General features: G+C 47.5%; 1 protein-coding gene across 5 annotated transcripts in view; it reads right to left on the minus strand.

The window, feature by feature from the left end:
* traf7 (TNF receptor-associated factor 7) overlaps positions 1 to 18,858 on the minus strand; it is an 88,659-nt gene that overhangs the window by 51,538 nt on the left and 18,263 nt on the right. The window contains exon 1 of one of the 5 annotated variants that reach the window (XM_038819445.1): positions 16,582 to 16,741. The exons of the other annotated variants lie outside the window; for them this stretch is intronic. The gene's annotated coding sequence lies outside the window, so the exon portion shown is untranslated. Of the gene's footprint in view, positions 1 to 16,581; positions 16,742 to 18,858 lie in introns of those variants that run through there. 5 annotated transcript variants of the gene reach the window in all.

An 18,858-nucleotide genomic window follows, 5' to 3' on the forward strand; every position in this document is an offset into this window, starting at 1 on the left:
ATGTGAAAGTATTGGCTAAGTTGTTGGCGGGGAGGATGGAGGATCGTGTCCCGGAGGTGGTTGCAGAAGTTCAAACAGGCTTTGTGAAGGGCAGGCAGCTCGCGAGTAATATAAGACGGCTGTTGAACGTGGTGATGAATCCATCGAGATCTCTGGTACCGGAGGTGGTGGTGTCCATGGACGCGGAGAAAACATTTGATCGGGTGGAGTGGCGGTACTTGTTCGAAGTTTTGGGGAGGTTTGGGTTTGGTCCGAGATTTGTGGCATGGGTGCAGTTGCTGTATGTGGCACCAAGAGCGAGGGTGAGGACGAATGATATGAGCTCACGAAGCTTTGACTTACACAGGGGTATGAGGCAGGGGTGCCCGCTGTCGCCGCTGCTGTTTGCGCTGGCCATAGAGCCATTGACGATGGCTCTCAGGGGGTCGGCAGAGTGGCAGGGGATAATGAGGGGACAGAGGGAGCATCGGGTGTCGCTCTATGCCGATGACCTTTTGCTGTATGTTTCGGATCCGTTGGAGAGTATGGGAAGGATTATGGGCCTGTTGGGGAGGTTTGGAGGGTTCTTGGGATACAAGCTGAATGTAGGGAAAAGCGAGGTATTCCCGGTGAATGAGCTGGCACGGCGGGCTAATTTAGGGGGGATGCCATTTACGGTAGTGAGGGATAGGTTTAGGTACTTGGGAATTCAGGTAGAGAGGGAATGGACAGGGCTCCATAAGTGGAACTTAACGAAGCTGGAGGCCAGGGAGGATCTTAATAGGTGGGATACACTGCACTTAACGTTGGCGGGGAGGGTCCAAGTGGTGAAAATGAATATTTTGCCGTGGTTCTTGTTGATCTTTCAGGCTATCCCGATCTTTATATCAAAGGCCCTTTTTCGGAAAGTGGACACAATCATCTCTGACATTGTATGGGCGGGGAAGTTGACGAGGGTGGGGAGGACCCTGCTACAGAGGCAGCAGGGGGGTTGGCGTTGCCAAACTTGCTTCATTATTATTGGGTGGCGAATGTGGACAAGGTGCGGCGGCGGTGGGAAGGAGACGGGGTAGAGTGGGTTAGGATGGAAGAGGAATCTTGTAAGTGGTCTAGTTTAAGGGCTATAGTGACGGCAGCATTGCCAATGCTCCGAGTAGGTATTCAGGAAGCCCAGTGGTGCAGTCCATGGTGAAGATATGGGATCAGCTGAGGCATTTTAGGGTGGAAGGGATGTCGGTGCTAACGCCGCTGTGTGAGAATCATCGGTTTGAGCCCGGAGGGGGGGGGGGGGGGGGGGGGGGGGGGGATGGATAGTGTATACAGAAGGTGGAAGGAAGCGGGGCTGGTCAAGGTGAGGGATTTGTATTTGGAGGAAGGGTTCGCCAGTCTGGAGGAGCTAAGGGAGAGGGTAGAGCTGCCGAGGGGTAGTGAGTTCAGGTATCTACAGGTTAGGGACTTAGCACAAAAGGTCTGGAAGGGGTTCCCTCGATTGCCGGGATACACCTGCTGGAGCGACTGCTGCTTCCGGATGTGGAAGGGGAAAGGGAGGGAAGAATTGGGTATTTTCAGGGGTAGCAGATGAGTTTGAGAGGTGTGGGCGGGGGCCAGCAAATCATGCGCACATGTTTTGGGGTTGTGAAAAATTGGGAAGATTCTGGGCGGGAGTGTTCGCGGTCTTAGCCAGGATAGTGGAGGAGGGAGTGGACCCGGACCCTTTGGTGGCGATATTTGGGGTTTTAGAGAAGCCGGAGCTCATGGAGAGGAGGAAGGCGGATGTCTTGGCCTTCGCCTCTCTGATTGCACGGCGACGAAGTTTGCTGGAGTGGCGGTCGGCATCGCCACTGGGGTAGCAGCATGGTTGGGTGACCTGTATGACTTCCTGCAGTTGGAGAAGATAAAGTATGAGTTAAGGGGCTCAGCAGAGGAGTTTGAGAAACAGTGGGGGATGTTTGTGACCGTGTTTGAGGAGCTGTTCGTCGCAGGGGGGTGGGTGTTGGGGGGGGTGAAAAAGGAGAAAAATCTGTACAAACTGTATAGTTGATTGTTGGGAAGAATGTTTCCCGGGGTGTTTATTTGCTGTAACCTACTTTGATACAAGTTTGAATAAAATGCGTGTAAAAAAGAAGAATAATAACAGACACGAGGGAGCAGTTGAGCAGGCTGACTGTGGGAATAGGTGATGGCCAACCCACGTGACTAATCCAAATGGAATGCTTTCAGTTGCTTTTCCAAAGAGAAATCTTGCACAGTGACTTCCAACTTGGTTCCTTTGGTATAATGGAAAGGAATTAAAATTATGAGACATTGCATTTAATGTGGGCATACTTCAACTAGTTCAGTATTCTGTGGGTCTTGGGGCAGTGAGGTTCAGCTAGTTACAATAGCCAAGATGTCCAAGGTTGGTCTCTACAGCTATACCCGAACCGATCCTCAACCTGGCTCCACACATGGCAAAAAATCCAACTGTTCAGATTTACTTTGAGAATTAAGGGTCATTTTCTGCTGACAGAGTCTATTTATATTGCAAACATGCCAAAGACAGCCTTGTTAAAAATCAGCACCTTGTGGTTTGATTGAGAGTTGCAGTTCACAAGCATCACTTACAGCTGGTTACTCTCACCTCGGCCTCCAAAGCATCAAGGGTTTTGTTTCTTTAGCTGGCCGGTGGGGGCGCGGGAGAGAGAGAGAGGCACACCATGGAAGACAGGCAGAAACAGCTGAAATGTTCTTCTTAAAGTTACATTTGAGCTCAGAGAAACAAGATGTAGCCTGACCATATCAGAAATATGAGCCAGTACCAAAATCAAGCAGACCTAGGTTTATACAATTCAAGGATGGTAGGTATGGCCTGTCCTTGATTAATAGTGTCTATTAATTTACAGTTCTCCCTGGATTCTCATAATTTACCAGAATAAAAGTTATTGCTGTGGTAACAAGTGTTTTACTTTGCCAAAATTAAAGGAATAAAATAAAAAGTGCAATATTAATGTTCTTTAGTTCACAGTCCTGATGAAATCAGCTTAGTGAGAAAGCTAAAGCATCCAGAATTTTAAAAATTATTTTAATTTAAAAATTAGCAGCTAGTGTGTGACCATCAATATGTTTACGGCAACAGACACAACAAAACTATCTCAATTCCGCACACAACTGTAAATCAAACAAATTTATGACTGGTAAAAGTGCTCATTTCAGCCATTGATTAAATGTTACGAATTGCATCAGGTTGCTTGTTAACTGTCACAAAGGATGAGCAATCGGAAAAATGTGAACAAATGGCTCATTCCCTCCCCCATCCAGTAGCAATTGCATTTGTCAGAGGTGAGCAAAATTATGACAGGTTTGGATATGGTAGACAAAAAAATCTGTTCCCATTAACTGATGGTACAAGGACTAGGGGAAACAGATTTCAGGATTTCGGGAAAGAGGCATTTGGGGTGAGTGACGTGACAAAGAACTTCTGCGGGATTCTCTGGTCCGCCCGCTGTGTGTTCCAAGATGGCAGTCCTCACCGTCCGAGGGATTCTCCGTCTGGCCATCTGACAGTGGGGTTTCCCATTGTGGCCACATCATGCTGCCGGAAAACCCACCGGGAAACAGTGCGTTACCAGCAGATCAGAGAATCCCGCCCCTTTTCTTTCAAAGTAACAAGTGGTAATGACCTGGAATCCACTGCGTATGTGAGTGCGGAAGCAGAGAGGATGAATAACTTAGGAAATTTGATGAGCACTTGAGGAAAATAAACTTGCAGGGCCAGGATGACAGAGTGAGAGAGTGGAGCAGATTGGATTGCTCTACAGAGTGCTTGCCTGGAATCCAGGGGCCAAATGTCCTCTTCCATGTTAGCATGCGACTGTATAACTAAGCAGCAAATAATGAGCAAGCAAATTGCTCAAATAATTTCTTCAGACATTGTTGGCTGCCCTTTTTCTTCCCTCAAGTGACAGCATTCAAGTACAAATAATATGACACAAAAACAAAAGATTAAAAGGGGATAAGAAAAAAACAATTTCCATGAAAATGCTGAATGAATGTTAGAACCATCTCCAGGAAGTTAACCCTCCCCAGTAAGTACCAAAAGTTCCACCTGAGCTTGGGTGCTGAGTTCTCTGCTGATTGATGACAAAAGTAAAGTAAAAAGTAAGTGACGCTAAAATACTACAGTGCACCAAACCAGCCCATGGCACATGGCCACTAGGTAAAGAGTGAGGCGTTCTAAGCTTGTGTGGCAGGCTCTTTTTCATTAAATGATAGGCTTGATGACGAATAAAATTACTAATAAAAACAAGGGCCTAAATTCTTCACTTCCCACCACTAGGAGTAATAATTGTGATTAGCGCGCAATGGAAAAACAGAGCATAGAACATACAATGCAGAAGGAGGCCATTCGGCCCATCGGGTCTGCACCGGCCCACTTAGGCTCTGACTTCCACCCTATCCCTGTAACCCAATAACCCTTCCTAATCTGTTTTGGACACGAGGGCATTTTTAGCATGTCCAATCCACCTAACCTGCACGTCTTTAGACTGTGGGAGGAAACCGGAGCACCCAGGAGGAAATCCACGCAGACAGGGGGGGGGAACGTGCAGACTCCGCACAGACAGTGACCCAGCGGGGAATTGAACCTGGGACCATGGCGCTGTGAAGCCACAGTGCTAGCCACTGGTGCTACCGTGCTGCCCTAACTCGTGATTTGCTCCCCGTGACGATTCCATCACCATGCTCCATTCCCCTGCTGCTGGCGTTACCGAAGTTTGTGCCCCGTGCCGGAGGATTCATGCAAAACTGCTATTTGCATGGATTTAAACCTCGTTAACGGGTTGGACACTGTAGCCACCTGGGGTGACCACTGCCCAAACACAAAATGGAAGATTGCAAGGAATGCAGGGAAAATTGGACATGTTGTAAAAAGCAAGCAGCTTGTATATTTGGACTGCTACAGAAACCAGTTTGGCTGTTGCTGAAACCAGACAGCGCTATGAAAAGAAACAGTTAGCATATTAATGAGGCGATACCGGGCGATCCCCAGGCACAAAAGACACAAGTTAACACTAATCGATACAATGGATGGAAGGCCAGACTTTTCGGCGCCAAAGAAGCCCAAAACAATGAGCCCCAAGAACCGCCCCTGTGATCGAGAAACTGCCCCGCTATTGGGGAATTCAAATCAATCGATTGGGAAGAGACCCAATCGATTACTAGAGTATAGAGGGTCCGCCCAGGTGGGCGCAAGACCCTGAGAGGAGTACAAGACAGAGAATGCGACCCCAGCTCGCCCTCTCTACCAGCAGAGGGCAGCAGAGCAGAGCTACTGATCAGCTGTTCTGGGGAAATTTGCATACGTGCAGTGCGGTCAGCCTAAAGTGAAGGTGAACCTGCGAAGAAGACCCAAGGAGTTTGAGTAAAGGCAAGCAACCAGCAGAGGGCAGCAGAGCAGAGCTACTGATCAGCTGTTCTGGGGAAATTTGCATACGTGCAGTGCGGTCAGCCTAAGGTGAAGGTGAACCTGCGAAGAAGACCCAAGGAGTTTGAGTAAAGGCAAGCAACCAGCAGAGGGCAGCAGAGCAGAGCTACTGATCAGCTGTTCTGGGGAAATTTGCATACGTGCAGTGCGGTCAGCCTAAAGTGAAGGTGAACCTGCGAAGAAGACCCAAGGAGTTTGAGTAAAGGCAAGCAACCAGCAGAGGGCAGCAGAGCAGAGCTACTGATCAGCTGTTCTGGGGAAATTTGCATACGTGCAGTGCGGTCAGCCTAAAGTGAAGGTGAACCTGCGAAGAAGACCCAAGGAGTTTGAGTAAAGGCAAGCAACCAGCAGAGGGCAGCAGAGCAGAGCTACTGATCAGCTGTTCTGGGGAAATTTGCATACGTGCAGTGCGGTCAGCCTAAGTTGAAGGTGGTTTGTGGAGGGGCTGTTGGCAAGTGACAGTTAAACCCGAAACACTTAGTGAGTGTTTCCCACCCTACCTCCTCCTCTAACCAACCCCCCCACCCCACGGTGGTTGGGAAGCGGGAGCAGGGGCCTGTCGTGAAGGTGAGTGAGTGCCTTTAAATTTGCTTACCTTTCAGCGGGATCAGGGTTTGAGGTAATATCAGGTAAGCTCTTCCTTTCTTTTTCTTTTTCTTGTTTTTTTTTAATCTAGAGGGGATGTCAGGGAAGGCAGTACAATGCTCCTCCTGCAGAATGTTTGAGGTGAGGGACACCGTCAGTGTCCCTGCTGATTTCATCTGTGGGAAGTGCACCCAACTCCAGCTCCTCAAAAACCGTGTTAGGGACCTGGAGCTTGAGCTGGATGAACTTCGGATCATTCGGGAGGCAGAGGGGGTCATAGATAGGAGCTTCAGGGAAGTAGTTACACCAAAGACTGGAGATAGATGGGTAACTGTAAGAGGGACTGGGAAGAAGCAGTCAGTGCAGGGACCCCCTGCGGTCGTTCCCCTGAGTAACAAGTATACCGTTTTGGATACTTGTGGGGGGGACGACTTACCAGGGGTAAGCCATGGGGTACGGGCCTCTGGCACGGAGTCTGTCCCTGTTGCTCAGAAGGGAAGGGGGGAAAGGAGTAGAACATTAGTAATTGGGGACTCAATAGTCAGGGGCACAGATAGGAGATTTTGTGGGAGCGAGAGAGACTCACGTTTGGTATGTTGCCTCCCAGGTGCAAGGGTACGTGATGTCTCGGATCGTGTTTTCCGGGTCCTTAAGGGGGAGGGGGAGCAGCCCCAAGTCGTAGTCCACATTGGCACTAACGACATAGGTAGGAAAGGGGACAAGGATGTCAGGCAGGCCTTTAGGGAGCTAGGATGGAAGCTCAGAGCGAGAACAAACAGAGTTGTTATCTCTGGGTTGTTGCCCGTGCCACGTGATAGTGAGATGAGGAATAGGGAGAGAGAGCAATTAAACACGTGGCTACAGGGATGGTGCAGGCGGGAGGGATTCAGATTTCTGGATAACTGGGGCTCTTTCTGGGGAAGGTGGGACCTCTATAGACAGGATGGTCTACATCTGAACCTGAGGGGCACCAATATCCTGGGGGGGAGATTTGTTAGTACTCTTTGGGGGGGTTTTAAACTAATTCAGCAGGGGCATGGGAACCTGGATTATAGTTTTGGGGTGCGAGAGATTGAGAGTAGAGAGGTCAGGAGCACAGATTTGACTTCGCAGGAGGGCGGCAGTGTTCAGGTCTGTGGTTTGAAGTGTGTCTATTTCAATGCCAGGAGTATACGAAATAAGGTAGGGGAACTGGCAGCATGGGTTGGTACCTGGGACTTCGATGTTGTGGCCATTTCAGAGACATGGATAGAGCAGGGACAGGAATGGTTGTTGCAGGTTCCGGGGTTTAGGTGCTTTAGTAAGGTCAGAGAAGGGGGCAAAAGAGGGGGAGGTGTGGCGCTGCTAGTCAAGGACAGTATTACGGTGGCAGAAAGGATGCAAGATGGGGACTCTTCTTCCGAGGTAGTATGGGCTGAGGTTACAAACAGGAAAGGAGAGGTCACACTGCTGGGAGTTTTCTATAGGCCACCTAATAGTTCTAGAGATGTAGAGGAAAGGATGGCGAAGATGATTCTGGAAAAGAGCGAAAGTAACAGGGTAGTTGTTATGGGAGACTTTAACTTTCCTAATATTGACTGGAAAAGATATAGTTCGAGTACATTGGATGGGTCGTTCTTTGTACAATGTGTGCAGGAGGGTTTTCTGACACAATATGTTGACAGGCCAACAAGAGGTGAGGCCACTTTGGATTTGGTTTTGGGTAATGAACCAGGCCAGGTGTTAGATCTGGAGGTAGGTGAACACTTTGGAGACAGTGATCACAATTCGGTGACCTTTACGTTAGTGATGGAAAGGGATAAGTATACCCCGCAGGGCAAGAGTTATAGCTGGGGGAAGGGCAATTATGATGCCATTAGACATGACTTAGGATGTGTTGGTTGGAGAAGTAGGCTGCAAGGGTTGGGCACACTGGATATGTGGAGCTTGTTCAAGGAACAGCTATTGTATGTTCTTGATAAGTACGTACCAGTCAGGCAGGGAGGAAGGGGTCGAGCGAGGGAACCGTGGTTTACCAAAGAAGTGGAATCTCTTGTTAAGAGGAAGAAGGAGGCCTATGTGAAGATGAGGCGTGAAGGTTCAGTTGGGGCGCTTGATAGTTACAAGGAAGCGAGGAAGGATCTAAAGAGAGAGCTGAGACGAGCAAGGAGGGGACATGAGAAGTCTTTGGCAGGTAGGATCAAGGAAAACCCAAAAGCTTTCTATAGGTATGTCAGGAATAAAGAATGACTAGGGTAAGAGTAGGGCCAGTCAAGGACAGTGGTGGGAAGTTGTGTGTGGAGGCTGAGGAGATAAGCGAGATACTAAATGAATACTTTTCGTCAGTATTCACTCAAGAAAAGATAATATTGTGGAGGAGAATGCTGAGACCCAGGCTATTAGAATAGATGGCATTGAGGTGTGTAGGGAAGAAGTGTTGGCAATTCTGGACAAGGTGAAAATAGATAAGTCCCCGGGGCCGGATGGGATTTATCCTAGGATTCTCTGGGAAGCCAGGGAAGAGATTGCTGAGCCTTTGGCTTTGATTTTTAGGTCATCATTGGCTACAGGAATAGTGCCAGAGGACTGGAGGATAGCAAATGTGGTCCCTTTGTTCAAGAAGGGGAGTAGAGATAACCCCGGTAACTATAGGCCGGTGAGCCTAACGTCTGTGGTGGGTAAAGTCTTGGAGAGGATTATAAAAGATACGATTTATAATCATCTAGATAGGAATAATATGATTAGGGATAGTCAGCATGGTTTTGTGAAGGGTAGGTCATGCCTCACAAACCTTATCGAGTTCTTTGAGAAGGTGACTGAACAGGTAGACGAGGGTAGAGCAGTTGATGTGGTGTATATGGATTTCAGTAAAGCGTTTGATAAGGTTCCCCACGGTCGGCTATTGCAGAAATACGGAGGCTGGGGATTGAGGGTGATTTAGAGATGTGGATCAGAAATTGGCTAGTTGAAAGAAGACAGAGAGTGGTAGTTGATGGGAAATGTTCAGAATGGAGTTCAGTTACGAGTGGCGTACCACAAGGATCTGTTCTGGGGCCGTTGCTGTTTGTCATTTTATAAATGACCTAGAGGAGGGCGCAGAAGGATGGGTGAGTAAATTTGCAGACGACACTAAAGTCGGTGGAGTTGTAGACAGTGCGGAAGGATGTTGCAGGTTACAGAGGGACATAGATAAGCTGCAGAGCTGGGCTGAGAGGTGGCAAATGGAGTTTAATGTGGAGAAGTGTGAGGTGATTCACTTTGGAAAGAATAACAGGAATGCGGAATATTTGGCTAATGGTAAAATTCTTGGTAGTGTGGATGAGCAGAGGGATCTCGGTGTCCATGTACATAGATCCCTGAAAGTTGCCACCCAGGTTGATAGGGTTGTGAAGAAGGCCTATGGTGTGTTGGCCTTTATTGGTAGAGGAATTGAGTTCCGGAGCCATGAGGTCATGATGCAGCTGTACCAAACTCTGGTACGGCCGCATTTGGAGTATTGCGTACAGTTCTGGTCGCCTCATTATAGGAAGGACGTGGAAGCTTTGGAACGGGTGCAGAGGAGATTTACCAGGATGTTGCCTGGTATGGAGGGAAAATCTTATGAGGAAAGGCTGATGGACTTGAGGTTGTTTTCGTTAGAGAGAAGAAGGTTAAGAGGTGACTTAATAGAGGCATACAAAATGATCAGAGGGTTAGATAGGGTGGACAGCGAGAGCCTTCTCCCGCGGATGGAGGTGGCTAGCACGAGGGGACATAGCCTTAAATTGAGGGGTAATAGATATAGGACAGAGGTCAGAGGTGGGTTTTTTACGCAAGAGTGGTGAGGCCGTGGAATGCCCTACCTGCAACAGTAGTGAACTCGCCAACATTGAGGGCATTAAAAATTTATTGGATAAGCATATGGATGATAAGGGCATAGTGTAGGTTAGATGGCCTTTAGTTTTTTTTTTTCCATGTCGGTGCAACATCGAGGGCCGAAGGGCCTGTACTGCGCTGTATCGTTCTATGTTCTATGTTCTCGACTAGCTCTCTTCCAGCCTCTCCTTGACCAGCTAACCCTCCCAGCAGAACACCATTGCAGCCGAAGAAACTTGTGGAGGAGAGGTCTGGAAAAGCAGCCGCTAACAAGTAAGTGTCACAACGCACGCTACGGGAATAGACACTCCTGACCCCTTTAGACCATAACCACTGGAAGCCTGCGGACCCTGGACAAAGCTAGAAGCCGTTGTTCCTTGATCCGGCAGTCCCCTTATCCAGATAAGTATTTGGCCTAGTAGTGGTAGGATTAGCCTAGTCTTATAGTTTATATACATGATTAGTAGATTACTGTAATATAATAAACGTGTCTTGTTTGAACTTACTAATTGGTGTATGGTTTTATTGCTTTGAACTTGACCTTGAAACTTGTGGCGGTATCTTAATGATACCTGGCGACTCCAAAGCTAAGGAACGAAACAGAGCCAAATTGAGTGTTAAGCACACTCACCCAGAACGAGCAACAACACCATGCTCCATGCCTCCGCGATGCCCTGCCCCTCTTTTGCAGAAATCACATGGGCAGGAACAGGTACAGGTATCTACAAGCAGGGCCTGGGCACCATGGCTGTTAAGGGGGAGCGGGAGGCTACAAAAACATAGAACATACAGTGCAGGAGTTCATTCGGCCCATCAAGTCTGCACCGATCCACCCAAGCCCTCACTTCCACCCCATCCCCGCAACCCAACAACCCCTCCCAACCATTTTTGGTCACTAAGGGCAATTTATCATGGCCAATCCACCTAACCTGCACATCTTTGGACTGTGGGAGGAAACCGGAGCACCCGGAGGAAACCTACGCACACAAGGGGAGAACATGCAGACTTCGCACAGACAGTGACCCAGCGGGGAATTGAACCTGGGACCCTGGTGCTGTGAAGCCATAGTGCTATCCACTTGTGCTACCGTGCTGCCCTAACCTTAAAGATCGCCTAAACTCTCAGATTGTCAGACTTGTTGTGGGGTGGTTGACTGGGTCGGGTCAATAGCGGGGATCGACTTGGCGTCAAGTCTGTGGACCTGGGGTTTCCCCCTCGGTTCGGGGTGGCCTGGCTCAGACCACCACTGCTGCAGTATGTGGATTTAAAACGCACCTGGTTGCTCATACTGGCGAAAGTTCAAGTGTTGTGAAACTGGTCAGAGAGCTTCGGGTGATGTTGAAGCACACCTAGGCCTCCCCCTCTGGAAACCCTCATACCCCAGCAATATCATCAAGGGGATGGGAGTGCCCATGCTGAATCACTGGCCCACAAGGTATTGGCATTCCTCAGAAGCACTGCCCCCCTGCAGAGGAAGGAGGGTATTAGCAGAGTTCGCCCTATACAAAGAACATCTGCACCATGGACTTTGAAACCCTCCCTGGTATTCTGCCCCGGTCTCACCAGTGACACACCCCCCCCCCTTGGGTTAAGCACTGTCATCTCCTGATGAGGCTGGCAGCACCTCTGCCACCACCTCCCAAGTACTGTTCATGAAGGCGGGCTCGAGCCTACGGCTCACCCTGGGGAAGAGGTTGTACCTCCTCTCCTCACTGGCACTGTAAGAAGTCTTACAACACCAGGTTAAACTTCAACAGGTTTGTTTCAAATCACATTTCTCATGGCTTTTGGAGCACTGCTCCTTCCTCAGGTGAATGAAGAGGTACGTTCCAGAAACATATATATAGACAAAGTCAAAGATGCAGGACAATGCTTTGAAATGAAAATCGCTTATCGTCACGAGTAGGCTTCAATGAAGTTACTGTGAAAAGCCCCTAGTCGCCACATTCCGGCGCCTGTTCGGGGAGGCTGGTACGGGAATTGAACTGTGCTGCTGGCCTGCCTTGGTCTGCTTTAAAAGCCAGCGATTTAGCCCAGTGTGCTAAACCAGCCCCTGAATGCGAGCATTTGCAGGTCATTAAGTCTTTACAGATCCAGAGAGAGAGGAGTAATCCCAGGTTAAAGAGGTGTGAATTGTCTCAAATCAGGACAGTTGGTAGGATTTCACAAACTATTCAGTACCAGTGGGAACACTCAAGTCTCCCAAATGGTGAATCCAGCCCAGGAATTGCTAGAAATACTCAGCAGGCCTGACAACAGCTGTAGAGAAGAGGACAGAGTTGATGTTTCAGGTTCATAAAAGCAAATTACTGCGGATGCTGCAAACTGAAACAAAAACAGAAAATCACAGCAGGTCTGACAGCATCTGTGGAGAGAGAAGGGTGGCACGGTGGCACAGTGGTTAGCACTGCTGCCTCAGAGCGCCAGAGATCAGGGTTCCATTCCAACCTTGGGTGACTGTCTTGGTGGGGTTTACACGTTCTCCCCGTGTCTGCGTGGGTTTCCTCCGGGTGCTCTGGTTTCCTCCCACAAAGATGTGCAGTTTAGATGGACTGCCCATGCTCAATTGTCCCTTAACGTCCAGGGGTTGCGGGGATGGGGAGGGAGAGTGGGCCGAGGTAGGATACTCTTTCAGAGGGTCGGTGCAGACTCGATGGGCTGAATAGTCTTCTTCTATTTCGCATGTCTCTCTTTTTAAGGCTGAGATGAGGAGAATTTGAGAGGGTCATTAGATTGTGGAATTCTCTTCTCCAGACAGTAGTGGAGACTTGGTATTTAATTTATTCAAGACAGAATTAGACAGATTTTCGATAGACAAGGGAGTCAAGAGTTATCGGGGGGCAGACAGCAGAGTGGAAGCGCAAAATCACAACCAGATAGATCAGTTATGATTTTATTGAGTGGCAGAGCTGGCTTGAAGAGCCAAATGGCTTACTCCTTTAATAACAATAAGTCTTTATTATTGTCACAAGTAGGCTTACATTAACACTGCAATGAAGTTACTGTGAAAATCTCCTAGTCTCCATACCCCGGCACCTGTTCAGGTACACTGAGGGAGAATTCAGAATGTCCAATTCATCTAACAAGCATGTCTTTTGGGACCTGTGGGAGGAAACCTGCTCCTAAGTTCCATGTTCCTATACTCTCCGCAGAGAAGCTGGGACCCACATGAGCAGAGCAAGCAATAACCTGGCTTTTCAACCAGTCTGAAGTACCAACACTGAGGCACTCACATGCTAAACAAGGAAGCATGAATTAAAATGTTTAATTCAATATAAAATCATTTACAGAAAGCAAAAAAAGAGGAAAGAGCTGTGTGATTAAGTGAGAGATGAGCGCCAAAGAAAAACAAAAGTAATTTAAAATACATTTTCTCAAGACAGTCTTTATAACCTTCTGCTCTGACCAAGCTTTTAGTCATCTTATTTGGCACACTTCTGCCTTATAATGCATCTGTGAAGAGCATTGGGAAGAATTATGTGAAAGACACTTTCTAAGTTATAGTTTTTGAAGCATAGTCGGACTTATTAAAGTGTTGACTTCTTTACAGGCAAAGAAAGTTACTGGAACCATGCTGTAATTAAAAAGTCAAATTTCAAAACATCTCAGTGTGATAAACTGTTCAAATTTCAACAAAAACCACACAAAAGGGTTCTATAGATGGTTCCATGATAATCACGATGCATATTGACAATAAACCCCACTTTTATTCATTTCATTACTAACTTGTTTTTCTGTCTAGTTGTCAGGTTAAGCTTGTGGTTTAGTCTCTTGGGAATCATGTCCCCCACCCCTCACACCATGTGTAAACTGCATTAATTTAATGCAGCCACTTGTACACACATTAGATGAGTAATTAACTTTCAAAAAAAATCCCTAGTCTGATTTTACCTTGCTGCTTTTGTTTGCTACATTTCTGAATAAAGACCAATTACTCACTTTCACCTCAAAATGCAGAACTTAGGATATTCTTTAAACAGTAGTGTGCATCATTTTGAGTCACAGATAAAAGTGAATCGATTACAGCTTAACTGTTCAATGGTATAAAATCTGGATTTAAGGCAGGTAATGCAAGGCAATACCAGAAAACGGACAACCGCCAGTGTCATTCTGAATAAAATACATCCTCTTGGGCGTTTGCTAAAGAAAAACCTCACATTCAGGCCATTCAGTCACTCTCTGGAAGCACATGGGAAAGTTGGTAAAGCTGAATAGAAGCTGGATTAATTCCCACGTCCTGGTTTTGTAAACACTGGAATCCTATTCAAAATCTCTACACAACTTTCGCTCTTTGGGTCAGGAAGTTGAAAACATAAGTAACTGAAAGATGGAAGTTAGTACGTAACCAAAAGATCATTTTTGTTTGTCATTTCACACTCCAGGCAACCTTTCAGTCCGATTAAAATTGGCTGTTTCAAAGACAATTCTTAGCAGTTTCCAGTTTCCATTCCAAATTAAGAGTCGCGCAAACTAATTTCACGATAAATCTTAACAGCTGACTTGGATTCTTTTATCCCTTCAATCTTAATTAAATTCAAACCCAGAGATGAATGACACATTGCACCACCCAGTAAGACAAATTAAATATTTTCAAATGAACAAAAGCAAGTTAGCACAGGTAAGGAGAGACAATTATATATTGCAAGCTACAGCACATAGCTTTGAGAATCCTCCCTCTGCTTTCAGAGTGCTTATTTAATTTTCATTAGTGGGGAGGAATATTTTTGCGCTAGCTCCTTGGGCTGGATTTCACAGGTCTGCACAGTCCCTGTTCTGCCTCCAATTAAATGCTGGGTACATAGAATCCCTACAGTGCAGAAGGAAGCCATTCGGCCCATTGAATCTGCACCGACCCTTCGAAGGACCACCCCACCTAGGACCAATTCCTCGCTCTTTTCCTGCAACCCCACCCTGACGGGCAATTTATCATGACCAATCCACCTAACCTGCACATCTTTGGGCTGTGGGAGGAAACCGGAGCACCCGGAGGAAACCCACGCAGACACGGCGAGAAAGTGCAAACTCCACACAGTCACCCGAAGCCGGAATTGAACCCAGGTTTCTGGCGCTGTGAGGCAGCAGTGCTAACCACTTTGCCACTGTGCAGCTTTCTAAGGCAAGACTGCTGCCTCTATCCCATGCGGAAGTAATGCCTTAGAGAGCAGACAGCCAATTCAATGGACAGCAACTCTGCCATCCCAGCAACCCTTGCCGACAGTGGTGGCCGCTGCTGGGTAACTCCATGCTGAGGAGCCCAGGAAAGTCTGAGTTTTGGGTCTCAGTGAGGGAGCCAGATTCAAGACTATTGGTAGAGTTATAGGGTGGAATGAGCCATTCCCCATGCCCAACAACAGCCTGTGCAACTAAAGCCTCCAAAAAAAATTGGAATTTCGAAAGCCTTTCTCTTCCACTGGCCAAGCAAAATCTATCCTTCACTGATCCTTTTGCAAAAGCAGTGAAAAGTTTATCCCTTGTGCCCACAGCACAGCTTTCAAACTTTACTGTTTGGAGGACCTGCTTTAAGTACTGACACACATCAACTGACCCCCAAGTCCCAACTTCTGAAATACATTGGCAACAACGCAAAGGAAACAGTACTATTACCGTATAAACTTTATTCATTAATACTACATGGAAGCTGAAATAATGCACTGGTAAGCTGACAGGTATAGTAAAACAGCAGCCCGAGCGCTTTAAGGACCTTGTACATTAGGCACTCCAATCTACAATTGTACTAATATGCTCATTTAATACTCAAATCTCACTGGTCTCAGCACTGGACCGGTCTCTCTTGGCTTGCTAAATCAGGTGTTTTGCTCCAATCAATCAATTCCTTACTCAGAATTTCCAAAATTCCAGTTAAAATCAAAAGGGGAAGCAAAATAAAGAACTGCAGCAAATTAAATGGATCAAGTCTGCTCCGAAGTATTACAAAACGGAATGAAACTAAATGATGTGATGCAATCCCCACAATGTGGGGAAATGACCTCAGTCTTTAACTGTTTAGATTGAATTGGAAGCAGAAGGTCACAGAATATCCAGATTTAAAAGCAATGGAAATAAAATGCATACTTTTCAGATTGACCAGGAACACTCAGTTTTACCCTGAACTATAAAACCTGATTTTGGAAAAAAAGTTTGACCAGGAAACATGTTGTTGGGCTAATCAGAAAATAAAATAAAATGTCTAAGAAGCTGGCCATTTTTTTTCCCTTTGAGTATTGCAGTCTGCTGCAACATTACAAAAAGCGGAAGTGTAGTGCAGAGAGAAAATGTAAAGCAAGTCAACTTGCTGGAAAAAAATATAGCTGACCGACTAATTACAAATTAAAAAAAAATAAAATTTAGAGTACCCAATTCATATTTTCCAATTAAGGGGCAATTTAGCATGTCCAATCCACCTACCCTGGACCTCTTTTTGGGTTGTGGGGTCGAAATCCACTCAAACACGGGGAGACTGTGCAAACTCCACACGGACAGTGACCCAGAGCCGGGATCGAACCTGGGACCTCAGCGACATGAGATTGCAGTGCTACCTGACTAATTACAAATTAATCATGCTTTCAAAAATGTACATTTAAAAAAGACACAGCACAGCAGGTTTTGGCCCTTAATTCCCCTGAACAAAAGCCTGTTTGCACAAGAGTTCTGAAATCAATACTCAGATTCTCTTGCCTCACTCTTCTGCAACACAAGCCAGCACATGATCAAAATCATATTACCTGCAGCTCAGAAGTCCACATTGCCACTTGATGCTTTAAAAAAAAACATACAATGCAAAAGTGTGCTTTTAAACAAAAGGGGCTACAAAATAAAAACAAAGTCTTGACCGCAAAGCAATGTCTTCTTCTCGTCTTCAGCAGGTTACAGAAGCAGTCAGCTTGCAAATGATGCACACAGAAAGGCATTCAGCTGACAGAATGTTATGCAAATGAAACTGGAAAAACCCAGACCTAGGCCAATAGGGTTGTTTGGCAGACACAAAAGGTTACACCACTGTAGGTTTGACGTCACAGGATCACAGAAACTCCAGAGGTTTAAACATACATTGCCAACATCTGACTTAAGGTGGCCCAATCTACATAAAACACTAACCGGGTTTCCCATACTTTGAGCCACAGATTCCCTAGTGACCTCCCCCAAGAGCATTGAGGAACCTTAGGCATCCTCATAATATCGATACCCATTTTATTTGCCACAAAATAGGTGTGAACATGGATATCAAATGTAAACAAATATTTTGTGGCTATATCTTTGCATATATTAGGAATTAGGAAGACGAACATAGTCACAATATATTCACCAGCGACATGGCCCCCTCACATTTACCCCTGGCAAAACCACCCTGCCGTGGCCCCTTAACATTAAACCTTGGACGTAGTACCACTTTAGGAATGGGTAATCTGGCAATAATTAAAATGTTGGGGCAGCATGGTGGCTAGCACTGCTGTCTCACGGTGCAAAGGACCCGGGTTCAATCCCAACCCTGGGTCACTGTTCGTGTGGAGTTTGCTCGGGTCTCACCCCCACAACCCAAAGGTGTAGACTAGGTGGATTGGCTACTCTAAAATTGCCCCTTAATTGGGAAAAAAAGAATTGGGTACTCTAAATTTATATTTAAAAAAATTAAAATGTTCTCTTATTTAAAAAGAAAATGCTGGAAAGCTGATTGGAATTTCATTGCAGTGTTTGTGTAAGCCTACTTGTGACAATACAATGATTATTTTTATTTATTTATTTATTCTCATATCAGACGCAAGTACCTCTCCCTTTCACACACACTCATTCACTCACTGCCATCCCTCACACACACACACGCGCACTCACTGCCCTCCCTCGCACACACACTGCCCTCCCTCACACACACACTCACTGCCCTCCCTCACACACTCACTGCCCTCCCTCACACACTCACTGCCCTCCCTCACACTCACTGCCCTCCCTCGCACACTCACTGCCCTCCCTTGCACACTCACTGCCCTCCCTTGCACTCACTGCCCTCCCTCGCACTCACTGCCCTCCCTCGCACTCACTGCCCTCCCTCGCACACTCACACTGCCCTCCCTCACACTCACTCACTGCCCTCCCTCACACACACTCACTGCCCTCCCTCTCACACTCACTGCCCTCCCTCACACACTCACTGCCCTCCCTCACACTCACTGCCCTCCCTCGCACACTCACTGCCCTCCCTCGCACACTCACTCACTGCCCTCCCTCACACACACTCACTGCCCTCCCTCACACTCACTCACTGCCCTCCCTCACACTCACTCACTCACTGCCCTCTCTCTCACACACACACACTCACTGCCCTCCCTCACACACTCACTGCCCTCCCTCACACACTCACTCAATGCCCTCCCTCACACACTCACTGCCCTCCCTCACACACACTCACTCACTGCCCTCCCTCACACACACTCACTCACTGCCCTCTCTCACACACACACACTGCCCTCCCTCACACTCACTCAATGCCCTCCCTCACACACTCACTGCCCTCCCTCACACACACTCACTCACTGCCCTCCGTCACACACTCACTCACTTCCCCCTCTCACACACACACTGCCCTCCCTCACACACTCACTGCCCTCTCTCACTCACACACTGCCCTCCCTCACACACTCACTCACTCACTGCCCTCCCTCACACACTCACTCACTGCCCTCCCTCACTCACTGCCCTCCCTCACTCACTGCCCTCCCTCACTCACTGCCCTCCCTCACTCACTGCCCTCCCTCACTCACTGCCCTCCCTCACACTCACTCACAGCCCTCCCTCACACACTCACTCACAGCCCTCCCTCACACACTCACTCACTGCCCTCCCTCACACACACTCACTCACTGCCCTCCCTCACACACACTCACTCACTGCCCTCCCTCACACACACTCACTCACTGCCCTCCCTCACACACACTCACTCACTGCCCTCCCTCACACACACTCACTCACTGCCCTCCCTCACATACACTCACTGCCCTCCCTCACAC

This window comes from Scyliorhinus canicula, chromosome 15 (genome assembly GCF_902713615.1).
Source record: "Scyliorhinus canicula chromosome 15, sScyCan1.1, whole genome shotgun sequence".
Lineage (NCBI taxonomy): Eukaryota > Metazoa > Chordata > Chondrichthyes > Carcharhiniformes > Scyliorhinidae > Scyliorhinus > Scyliorhinus canicula.